Source organism: Onychomys torridus, chromosome 3 (assembly GCF_903995425.1).
Source record: "Onychomys torridus chromosome 3, mOncTor1.1, whole genome shotgun sequence".
In the NCBI taxonomy this organism is placed as follows: domain Eukaryota; kingdom Metazoa; phylum Chordata; class Mammalia; order Rodentia; family Cricetidae; genus Onychomys; species Onychomys torridus.
In genome coordinates, this window is record NC_050445.1 from 132,353,136 (window position 1) to 132,365,516 (window position 12,381).

A 12,381-nucleotide genomic window follows, 5' to 3' on the forward strand; every position below is an offset into this window, starting at 1 on the left:
ATATATATATATATGGATAATCTTTTAGAAACATATCTGTATTCTATAAGGATTTTATTGAGCATTTTTTGTTCTATGTTTGTGGTGGTATTGTGTTCCCAAAAATATTGTGCACCCTAATAAACTTATCTGGGGTCAGAGAACAGACAGCCACAATATTAAACATAGAGGTTAGGCAGTGATAACACATGCCTTTAACCCTAGCATTTCAGAGGCAGAGATCTGCCTGGATCTCTGTGAGTTCAAAGCCACACTGGAAACAGCTAGATGTGGTAACAAGAGCCTTTAATCCCAGGAAGTGATGACAGGAAGCAGAAAGGTATTTAAGACATGAGGATGAGAAACTAGAGTCTGGTTAAGTTTTTAGGCTTTTGAGCAACAGTTCAGCTGCAATCCATTTGGATGAGAACTCAGAGGCTTCCAGTCTAAGGAAACAGGATCAGCTGAGGAACTGACGAGGTGAGGAAGCTGTGGCTTGTTCTGCTTCTCTGATCTTCCAGCGTTCACCCCAATACCTGGCTCCAGGTTTGTTTTTATTAATAAGAACTTTTAAGATCCGTGCTACATAGGTTCATTAGGGATATTGGCCTATAATTTTCCTTTCTCTTGTCTCTTTACCTGGGTTGTTACTAAATGATACTGGATTAATAGGAGTTTGGGAGTGTTCCTTATGCATCTATTTTTTAAATAGTTTGAAGAACTGTTTATAGATATTCTTTGAAAGTCTGGTAGAATTCTGCTGTGAATCCATCTGGCCCTGGACATTTTTTATCTAGAAGGCTTTTTATTACTTTTAATTACCTCATTTGCTATGGTTTGGTTTAGGTTTTTGAGTTCTTCTTGGTTTAATTTTGGTGGTTTGGCTGAATCTAGAAACATGGTCATTTCTTTCAGGTTTTCCAACTTATTGGACCACAGGATGTTTTTTAAGTATTTCCTTATAATGTTTTATATTCTTTGGTGGGTGCTGTAACGTTCCCCTGTTCATTTCTGGGCCTGTTTATCTGAGTCCTCCCTTTCTTTTGGTGAACTGGGCCAAGGGTCTGTTGATAGTGTTTCTCAAAGCATCAACTCTCAGGTACTCTGATTCTTTGTGTTGTTTTCTTCATTTCAATTTCACTAATTCCTGCTCTTATTTTTATTTTCACTTGCCATCAACAGAATTTGGTTTCTTCTTGTTTTTCCAAAGTTTTTAGTTCATCATTAAGTCATTTATTTGGACTCTTTCTGATTTTTTTTAATGTAGTCACTTAGAGCTATAAATTTCCTTTGTATAATGTGTCCCAGAGATCTGGTTGTGTTATGTTTCCATTTTCACTTAGTTCCAGGAATTTTTATTTTTTTTTAATTTCTGCTTTGACCCATTCATCATTCGGCAATGAATCATTTAATCTCCATGTGACTGGGCATTTACTAGAGATTTGTTTGCTGCCAACTTTACATTTTATTGCATTATAGTCAGATAAGGTAAACAGAGTGGTTTCAATCTTTGTGAATGTGTAAGATTTGTTTCATGTCCCATGATGCACTGCTTTAGAGATGCTACCAAGCAGAATGTATATTCTTTGGTGTTTGGATGGATATCTGGTAAGTCCATTTGATGAATGATGTCATTTAATTCTGATATTTCTCTCCTTTAGTTTTTCCAGATGACCTGTGTACTGAATAAAGTAGGGTATTGAAATCACCTACTGCTAATGGTTGATGTTAATCTAGGTCTTTACGTTTACTAGTATATTATTTATGAAATTGGCTCACCAGAGTTTGGTGCATGTTTAAGACAATGTCTTCTTAGTTAACTCTTTAATTAGAAATGAAGTGTCCATCTTTATCTCTTCTGATTAGTTTCAATTTGAAGTCTAATTTGCCAGACGTTAAGATAGTGACGCCTACATGCTTCCTGATATCTGCTGATTGGAGTGCTTTGGCCTTTCCTTTTACTCTGAGGTAGTGCTTAGCTTTAAAGCTAAGCTGTATTTCTATTTTTTATTTAATTAACATTTTTTCATTTATTTTACATACTGACCACAGTTTCCCCTCCCTCCTCTTTTCCCATCCCCCCCCCCCTACCCCACACACACCCCACCCCCACTCCTCCCCACAGCCATGACCTCTTTCTCTGTCTCCATTCAGAAAGGGGCAGGCCTCCCACAGCCTTGAACAAAGCATGGTATATCAAATTGAGGCAGGACCGAGCTCCTCCCCCTGCATCAAGGCTGGGCAAAGTAATCCAGCTTGGGGGTCAGGTTCCCAAAAGCCAGCAAAGTGCCTGAGACAGGTCCTGATCTCACTGCTAGGAGCCTTACAAAAATACCAAGTTACACAACTGTCACACACACGTAGAGGGCCTATGTCAATGCCATGCAGGCTCCCTAACCACTGGTCCAGAGTCCATGAACTCCCATGAGCTCATGTCAGCTGTCTCTGTGGGTTCCCCTATCATGACCTTGACCCCCACACAATCCCTCCTCCCTTTCTTCAGCAGGACTCCTGGTAAGCTGTATTTCTTATAGACAGCAAATAGATGGGCTTTTTTCCCCTTGATCCCTTTAAGCAAGTCTGTGTCTTTTGATTGGAGAATTGAGGTTGTTAACATTTAAAGTTATTATTGAAAGGTGTGTGTTGATTGCAGTCATTGTATTGTTGATTTTTGTTGTTGTTATTGTTGTTTTGTTCTCAGTATTACTTTGTGGTTTAATAATTATAGTTTTGTATGTTTTCCTATAGCCTCTTGGCTATGCTCATTTCTCTCTCTATTCCTAAATACTGTCTTCTGTGTTCTCTTTATATGTAATACAAAGATATAAATTGGATATAAATGAGGCTTTGAGGGACTGTTTATATTATGGAAGGTTTTTTGTCCTCCTTTAACTATGGCAGATAGTTTTTCTGGGTATAGTAGTATAAGTTGTCCAATGGTCTTTTGGGACTTGGAATGCATTGCTCTATGCTTTCTGACTTTCAAAGTTTCTATTGAATATCAGTTGTTACTTTGATGGGTTTCCTTTTATATGTGACTTGTGTTTTTTCTCTTGCTGCTTTCAATACTCATTCTTTATTCTGTATACTTAATATTTTAGCTATGATATGCCATAGGAAATTTCTTTTCTGGTCTTGTCAATTTGGCATCTTGTTTTCCTTGTTTTGATATGGATATATCTATATTTTAGTTCAGGAAAACTTTCTTCAGTGATGTTTAAGATCTGCTCTATACCATTGACTATTCTTCTCCTGTGACTATTACTATAATTCAAAAGTTTGGTCTTTTCATAGTGTCTCACATTTCCTGTATGTTCCTTTCGTGTGTGTGTGTGTGTGTGTGTGTGTGTGTGTGTGTGTCTTATCCCACCAGACCCTCTACTTCATCTGTAAGTCTTGGTATTCTATCTTTGATTGAGTCATCCCACTTTTGAGAATTTCCTGAGTTTTTCTAGGTCAGTTATTGGGATTTTCAGTTCTATCTCCATTTTATCTTGAGTCCTTGTCAACGCTTCTTTTTGTTTATTAAATTCTGTTGTTAAATCCTGAGTTGTCTTCAGTATTTCCATCAGGTTCATTTGTGTTTTCTTGGACATCACTCAGGCATTTATTCTCTTTAAGTTCTTTTTTTTTTTTAAGTTCAATAATCCATTTTGTGTCTTCTTTAAATTCTGTAAGTTCTTTGATGAAGTTTATCATTGCTGTTTTGAATTTTGAATCCTGAGATTCATCTAGGTAATTCTTATTGGCAGACATTTCTATAGAACTAGTGAATCTTTGTGGAGGGAGATACTGTCTTGATCTTTCATATTGTTTGTATTTTTGTAATGAGTTCTGAGCATGTGGACTTCTTTTGTTAGTTTTGTGTCTGATATGGACAACTAGTTTGGGGCAAAAGAGAGAAAGTACAGGTCCAGTTGGACCTAAAAGTTAGATATGGCTTAGGTAGAATGAAGTCAGGTGGACACAGGGGGCTGTTCTGGTATACAGAATGGGTGTCCTGGTCAAGAGTTCAAGTTTGTGAGTATATCTGGGGGGGGGGGGGGTTCAAGGAGGAGGTGTCCAGGCAGAATCAGTTGGATAGACTTTGGAGAAGGATATACAAGATCTGGCTGGGCAGAGAGTTTGGATGTGGTGTGGGAGGGGCCTGAAGGTTGAGAGCAGTCAAGTTCAGTCCTGGTGGAAGCCTAGATGTTAGTAGAGGCATAAGCATGCATAGCTAGACTAGGTCAGGCATTGGATATGGGACCTGGATTAGATCTAGGGAGGGAGTGTGGGTGATCAGGCAGACTCATATGGCTAGACCCAGGAGCTGGAAGTCAACTTTTTTCTTTTTTATTAACTACATTTGACCAAGTGTGATTTATTCTCAGAATGCAAGGTTCATTTCATATCTAAAAATCAACTCATGTTATACTCTATATTAATAAAGATACAAACCATGATTATGCTAATAGATAAAGAGAAAGATTTGAAAAATCTAAGACCTTTCATGATTAAAGAGGGGAAGGGGAGAAACTGATACACTGGAAATAGAAGGGAACTTTCTCAACCTGATAAAATTTGTCTGTAAAAAGACTCCATCTAACATCAGTTAACAATGCTGAGAAATGAAGTGTATTTTTCTTAAATTCAGGAAACAAGGCAGAGATATTACTACTATGCGTTAATCAGCATTGCACTGAATTGTTTAAAATGAAAGAACAAAGAGGGAGGGAGGGAAGGAGGGAGGGAGGGAGGGAGGGAGGGAGGGAGAGAAAGGAAGGACCCAAGAGCATCTGCCTCATGACTAGGACTTCGGATAATACAGAGTGCAAGCAGCACAGACATGAAGCTTTAGGAGCACTCAAGTCTGAGTTCTGAGGCTTGAAAGTATTTATCTTAAGTGGCTTAACTTCTCTGAGTCTTTGGAGAAATTAGTGTCTGTTTCACAGAGTTGTCACCGTTAAGTCCTGAGCCTAAAGTGTTTAGTGCAACACGTAAATGATGAGCCTTGGAAACGAATAACCAACTGCCTGTGTTCTTGCTGTTACCATTCTTAGTCAACAGACAAGAGAAGAACATATAAAGTCTTTGGACATCCAAGTCTGCATATAGGCTGCAGCCACTCATTACTTAGGGTGCCTATGACCACACATACTTCTTATTTTGTTTTGTTTGGGCTTTATTTTTCAAGCTATGATAACAGCTATTTTCATATTTTTCCATTTTTTATTATTTCTTTTATTTTTGAGACTATAATATAATTACATCATTGCTCCCTTCCCTTTCTTCCCTCCAAATTCTCCCATATGCCTTCCTGGTTCTCTTTTGAATTTGTGGCCTCTTTTTTCATTAATAGTTGTTATATGTATATATGTCTGTGTACATAATATATATTTCTAAATATAACCTGCTTGGTCTGCTATTTTTATGTATGTTTTCAGGGGTGACCATATTTTATGTTCTCCTGAGAGATTCTGCCTTTGATTCACTAACTAGAGTTTAATGTCATTCTAAAGCCTCTCAAGCATGTCTAAGTCTAGTCCTCAGTGTTGTTAGAACATTATAACCAGCACTTCTAGGGACTGACTTATGGTGTAGTATACAAAGGATCTTGGCAGCCACAGGTCAGCTGTGCATCCTGTTGACATGGGTATTCAGGTTTGGGTAGCTGTCAGCAGGGTACATCAGTGTGCTTTTGAGTATCTCCAAGTGAGTTGCTTCCTGCCTCCCCATGGAGACCACTGGCCTAGAGAGGCTTGGGGATTGAAGTGAAACCACTGTGGGAATCTCAGCCTCCCTCTAGGTTTGGAGATGCTGTGCACCCACATGGCAGCTCACAACTGTCCATAACTCCCTGTGCCACAACGGGTAGACTAGAGTTTATAACTAAGGAATTTCTTAAGACATGGCTCTGACTCCAAAGGAATTTGCTGCTTGAGAGACATCACTAGGAGTGCCTTCAGAGCCGACAGTGGTGAATAAGTCCATTGACCTGTGTCCCTCTTAAAGGAGGCAATCCCAAAAGTATAAATAAGCTGCTCCTGGTGAAACACAGATGGCAGCTTCAAGTGATGGTGATGAAGCCATCATCAACTGGAGGTCAGACTCTGTGCACTTGGCTGAATTGGCCACACTTCTTCCTGCCTGCTGAGAACTGGGAGAGCCTGAGTGATCCACTGCAGGACAGCAGAGGCTTACTGAGAAACCAGGTGCTGGTACCGGGTGAACATGTGCTGCGTGGATGGGCAGGTCGTTTGCAGCCAATTTTCCAGAGGCTGGTCCTCATGCAGCACCTCAGCAAGGGAAGGGGCAGAATTCCACCTCTAACTGCTGCGAAAGTTTCCAGGAAGAATATATCAGACCTGACCAGGAGAATAATTCCTTCCCATCTGTTTTGTCTGGGCGGTTGAGGCTGAGAGTGGGAGGGTCTCTGAGAGGGAAGACTGCCATGCATCTCCCCCACATAGACGCAAAGGCACTTAAGGGAGGTGATGAATGATGGGCACTTTCTTGCTAACAGATGGCCCCTGGTGAGGCCACTTTGTGTGCTTTTACCTAATGGCATTTTCAGGGTGGGTCAGGGACAGATGCCGAGAAAGCATGCATGCACATACATACACAAAAGACAGATCCTTTGAGTCCTCTGAGTTATCTTGCTTTTGGATTTGACTGAGCTGGGTTTACACCATCCAACACCTTTTCAGCTGGCGAGTGGAGGCCAAGGCTTCAAAGTCCTGGGGCCTTCTGTTCACTCGAGAACCTTCTGTAAACAGTATCTTCATCACCAAATCACACAGCGTAAAAGCCACCTAATTCTGGTCCTTCCTCTTTCCAGTTGACCAAACTTGGGACAGGGGAAGAGAAGCATCTTCTCTACAGTTCCCATGTAGTGGGTGCCAAGAGCCAAGCTTCAGATGAGGCTCCTCCCTAGAAACCCTCCTCCCTCTTCATATACCCACTGTCCCATGCGCTTCTGCTCCATGGTGTCCCAGGAGTGAAGAGAGCATTTGGAACATCAAGATCAGCTATAAATACATGCTTAATAAACCTCCCCTGGAGTGGGACCTTTCTCTTAGAAGGAATTCTTCTTGCCACAACATAAATTTCCTGGAAAAGATACAGTTGGGTCACACAGTGTCGCCTATTATGAGAACCGGAGCAATAAAAGAGCCAGATAATTTATGTGTCTCTCTGGGTTCCTTATGCTTATCTCAAAGTAAAGGAGCCAAGATGTGGAGACAAATAGAGAGGTGAACGTGCGACTGGAAATGCTGTGGGCAATTTGCCTGGTGCCTTCTTTGCAAGGCATGTTTAAGATTAATGTTGACATTGCTAATGATAAGCTCAGTTTCTCTAGGAAGAGGCCAGCCACCCTTTATCATTACTAAAGGTAAAGGAAATGGGAAGAGGCTACAATGGAAACTGTATTCATATCCTACTGAGACAGACTGGCATTGGAAAGGATGTGGGGCCCTGTGGCATCTCAGTGCTGGTGGTGCATTCTGATGTCAGCCTTTGTGTTTGACTGATAAACCTGTGCCCACAGCAACTCCCATGGCTAGACATAGAGCATGGCTCCAGGAACCCAAGCTTGGGTGGCTAACCCACTTTATCAAAGGCAGATATGGTCGTTTATATTCTCTCTGTCACCTAGATCCTGAGTGGACACTGCATGCAGACACAGAGATTTAATAAAATGAAGGTTGCTATTCAGCCCCACATCAGTCCTTCCTGGTGCCCCCTGGCTGGCAGTCCCTGGCCCAAAGCATCATTCTAGGACAACCTTTTGCCCCTCTCTCTGCTCTTTCTGCAAATCTCCCAAGACCTGATATCTTCTTCAGGACCAGGACCCTTGGGATGCTTTTATGACAGAGAGGGGGGCTTGAAATAGGTGGGCTTGGGCTCCTTGGTGGATGGGTGTAGGAATAAGAAGCTGAGCCCAATTTTTCCTATTTAGCATAATGTTGGATTTAGATTTGTCATACATAACCTTATATTCTGAGAATAACTGTGTCATTTGCAGGGAAATGGGTGAAACTCTGGATTACTATATTGTATAATTGTATTAGTCAGGGTTTTCTATAGTAACAGACCTTACAGAATGAATATAACACAGACACAGACACAGACACACACACACACACACACACACACACACACACACACACACACACACACACACACACACACGAAGGGGACTTGTTAGAATGACTTACAGGCTGTGGTTCAGGGAGTCTAACAATGGCTGTCTCCTGTTGGAGAGTCCAAGAATCCAGTAGTAGTTCAATCCACAAGACTGGATGTCTCTGCGGCCCCAGTCTGACACTACAGCCCCAGAGGACTCCTAGAGAGCTGCTGGCCTTCAGTGTATGTTAGTATATTAGTCAGGACTCTCTGGGGGATAGAAATGATAGAATACATATATAACATCTATAATATATATTATGCATATATGTATAATATATATATAGAGAGGATTTATTTAAGTGGCTTGCAGGCTGTGGTCTGACCAGGCTAACAATGACAATCCATGGGCAGAAATTATTTTGTAGCTTTCCGTCCACAAGTCTGGCTATCTCAGTCCGTCTTCAGTCTGCATTGGAATCCCAGAGAAATAGTTTCTAATTCCAGCAAAGGAATGCCTCAACAGCAGAATAGGTAAACTTGCCAGTGAGGATGAGGGCAGGCAAAAAGCAAGGCTCCCTTCTTCCTCGTCCTTATATGTAAGCTACCACCGGAAAGTGTAGCCCAGGTTTCAGGTAGGTCTTCTGACCTCCAATGATCCAATCAAGAAAATCCTTTACAGTGCGCCCCGTTGATTGGTATTTAGCTGATTTCAGATGTAGTCAAGTTGACAGCCAAGATTAGCCATCACCAGTCTGCCCTTGTCACCTTGACACAACCACATCTCCTTTTGCTATGCTTAATTTCTGAATGAAAGCAACAGCCAGGTTATAATTATGCTCAACATGGTATAACTATCCCATGCACAACTGCAAATGTGACTATCCCATGTACATACAACCACAACACAGTGCCTTATATATTTCAGAATAAGTGGCAAATCCCTTGATGGGCATTCTTTTAGATTCTCACAACTTTAATATAAGAACCCTGATTATCTCAATAACCTTACAGGTTAAAGAAATAGAGCAAAGAAAACACACGTATCTGTTTATGGTATGTGTATATTTGCACAAGCATGTTCTTAACAAAATAGGTCAGAAACACTCAGATCAATTACAATTCTTATTTCTGTAACTGATCAGCTGGCCTTAGCTGCATTCCTCATGGCCTCTGCTTCAGTTCTTGCCTCCAGGCTCCTGCCCTGGGTCCCCTTTGTGATGGAATATGAGCTGAGAGTTAAGAGCTGAAATAAACCCTTTCTTCCCTAAGTTGTTATTGGTCATGGTGCTTTTTCACAGCAATAGAAACCATGATGAAGACATGTACTAATCAAAATAAGGCAGACTCAGAAAGAGAAAAGTCACATGTTTTCTCTCATATGTGGAACCTGGATTTTATGTACATATCTATACATGAGACATAGAAGCAGAATGAAGATAATCTGGGAAGAAGAAAATGACTAACATGTAGGGGGAGCAGGAGAAGTAAATGGGAGAGCAAATATAGCTAAAGTACATAACATACTTGATGGAGTATGTTATTATGAGTCCTATCACTGTAAATTGAATATATGCTAATCAAAAAAGTATCAAAAGAAAATAAAAACTAATTCTTCCCCTAAAGAAAGTGCCTCCAAAGTGCTTTCCAACCAGAACATCCTGAACTAATTGGGACTTGGTTTACCTCACTTCTACAGAAAGAGGACTTCTCACCATCCAGCGTTCCACAGAGCTTAGGAGAAGCAGAGACCCCGTGACCTGCCCTCACCCTGGCAGGGTGTGGGTCCGGAAGGTATAGCAGCATGCTCGGTGGTGGTACAAATTTCACCTTCTTCCTGCAGAAGTTATGTTCTGCTTCCTGAGACTTTGCTTCTCCAGAAAGTGACATTCACAGAGTCCCTCAGTCACTCTCCTGCTCAGCATCTTGTTACGGCTCCCGTGGGCAGGACAGGCATTGATGGGTTCTTAAGTCTGACACCCAATGCTCCCTTTGATTGCAGTCTGTCACTGTCACCGTCCCTCCCCCTACAACTCCACCTCTCTCAGCATGCTTTGTACCTGTGCCTTCTTGTCCCTTATCCTTCCTCCACCCCTTTCGCTTTCTCTAATGAGCCCTAACTGTCCCTCTAGGCCCAGTCTAACTTCCCTGCCTCTCTGTCATTGAACTGTCGCACATGGTCAGTTTTGTGATCTATGTTTCTTCCAGCCTGTTCCAAAGGCATGTGCTCGTGCCGCTCAGCCGTGTATCACACCATTTCATGACTCTCCCCTCCATTGTACTGGGCCAGTCAAGAACAGCAGCCACATCTACTCCATCTTTGGCCCTAAGCTCGTAGGAAAGCCCCTGGAGCCTTCTAAGACCAGCGAAGAACATAAGCTCTGTACTCCAGTTAGCATTACCAGATATCCTGAGTGTTACCAGAGGAAGACAAACATGCAGAGTCTGGTTCAATGCTCATGAGTGAAGACAGCATGAGTGAAGAAGTGGGAAGTGGCATTAGAAAAAGATGGTGTGGAAAAGATCAGTTCCTAAGACCCAGAGGGTGGACCACTTTTCTGGAAGCAAGACATTAGGGAGCATCTTGAAATGGCATTAGACCAAGAAGCTGAAGAGCACTCCTACCCAGGCACTAGGAAACTCATCAGAGTATATATACTCAGCCCCCCTCCCCACCACCCAGAACAGCCGAGGAACAGATCCTCCTCACAGCTGCTGTGCTCAGGGCCTCACGTGTTCCAGGAAAATAAATACAAAGGACCTGGCTGAAGTTGCCTCTGACAGAGACTCTGTGGACTGCAATGCAAAGTGCCGGCTGGGGCCAAACTGGAACATCCAGTGCCTCCGGAAGTCTCAGTGGCCTGTGCTTCTCACTGAGCTTTGTATGGAACTTTGCAAATGGTATTTGAAAATCTGGTGTGGTCATGTTTGAGAGTGAGTTAAACAAAGGAAGATGTTACCAAGGTGAGAAAGTGGAAAATTGGGGAAAAGGGAAAAAAAAGAAAGGAGGGGGGAGGAGAGCGGAGGGGAGGAAAGGACGCAGTGGGACTTCAGTATTTTATGTGTGGATGAAGACAGGTGGATCATGCTGAAATCCATGGTCCGTTGTGACCCCACCACAGACGGAAATAAAAGAATGGCAGGCTTTGCCAATGATGTCTTCTCATTGCTCATTGGCCAGAACTAAAAACCCTATTAATGTTCAGCCTTCCAATTTCTGAATGTACTCCTGTTCACACTCAGTTTTTTCAAATGACTTCGGTTTGAAACCTTCGCTCTGGAAGATAGCACACACACACACACACACACACACACACACACACACACACACACACTCACGTACTTGCATACAGATAATGCACTTCCATGTGACCTTGCTTCAAGACACAATCATCTTCTAGCATTTTTACTAAATCCCTCTGTCCCTTGGCCACTTCTGGAAGACGTCTAAAGGACATTTATAGCCCTCTCAGACTGTGAATGAGCACTCTAGGTGGCCCCTGCCAATTCAGAGAGTGGGGGCAGTCTAGCTGTTAGTGATTGCTCCTTTGACCCCCACTTAAAGGTACATGACATCCTGGTGCCTCACTCCTCACCAACACAAACAGGCTCTTCCTCTCTAGCAGCCTAAAAGCCATGGCCCCACCCCATACATCTCCCAGCCACGCCCATCTCTGTTCCCCTGCACAGGCAAAGGCTGCATAGGTCATCACTGGCCATTTTCTCACCTTCCTCCATCCCTCAACCCCTCACCATTTCTGCCTCCTCCATCCTTGGAAATCCCAAGTCATCAAGGACCACAGGACGACTAAAGCCAAAGCCCCTTTGCAGCCTTTCCCTGTGGTAGTGCTATGGACCATTAGAGCCTCCAGAAAGCTTGCCCATCTGAGGAGAGATACCCCGCACACTCTCCTGTTTACCTCCAGCTACTTTGCTTCATTCACTCAGCCTTACTGAACCTTTGGACATTTGAGTTGCTCTGGTTTTCTCCTCCATCCATACTCTCTTCCTGTGATGCCACCTGCCTCATGGCTGCCATCACACACGTGCCCAAACCCTTCTCCGTCTCTGGCCTCAGCCTCCCTTTGGGTACCCTACCCCTGACAAACTAACAGCCTGCCAGTCACATCACCAGAACTCCATTTCATCTTAGCATTGTGAAGTGCAGCATCCTCAAAGCTGCTCTTCGTTTTTCTCCAAATCTCTCCCGCTATGCTCCAAATTTCTCCCCATCTCTGTGACCAACCACAAGTTGCTCAGTCCACTCCATTCTCTAGAAGCTGCAATGGCCTC